The 466-nt window shown below is 45.7% G+C and overlaps 1 protein-coding gene across 1 annotated transcript in view; it reads right to left on the reverse strand.

The window, feature by feature from the left end:
* Positions 1-219: 219 nt before the first annotated feature.
* Positions 220-466, reverse strand: part of CRIP1 (cysteine rich protein 1) — a 4,387-nt gene continuing 4,140 nt past the window's right edge. The window contains exon 5 of the mRNA XM_027842820.1: positions 220-334. The gene's annotated coding sequence lies outside the window, so the exon portion shown is untranslated. The remainder of the gene's footprint in view (positions 335-466) is intronic.

Below are 466 nucleotides of genomic sequence, written 5' to 3' on the forward strand. Positions count from 1 at the left end.
CAAGCATTCAAGGACCAGGAAAGGATTAGAAGGTACCAGAAAATGCAACTGGTACCCTAAGAAGCAGAATGAAATCAGGTAGGCCTAAGGCATAAAAATGAATCCCTCACAAGGGCCCTGAATTTCTTTGGGTTTTCAGGGCCATAAAAGTGGTTTGGCTGGAGTTCTTCTCCTTCTTTCTCCCTGCTCCCTGCCCAGGTAGACAGTACAATAAATAAATCAGTGTGTTTAGGTTTTATTGGGGACATGACTGATTACAAGGGGTCAAGTCCGGCTGACATTTGTCTGTAAATTCAAGGGAAGCAGCACAGATGAAGAGAAGGCTTCCCAGAACCTGTAAAGAACGAGACAGAAACAGTATTGAAGCCTGCCTTGAAACCCAAAATCCCTAAACCTGGGGTACCAAGTCTGCCCTGCCCAACCCATCCTCTAAACCCTGAATCTAAACAGGTACCTGCCCTTGGTT

This window comes from Vombatus ursinus, unplaced genomic scaffold (assembly GCF_900497805.2).
Source record: "Vombatus ursinus unplaced genomic scaffold, bare-nosed wombat genome assembly UNPS02014890.1, whole genome shotgun sequence".
Classification (NCBI taxonomy): Eukaryota; Metazoa; Chordata; class Mammalia; order Diprotodontia; family Vombatidae; genus Vombatus; species Vombatus ursinus.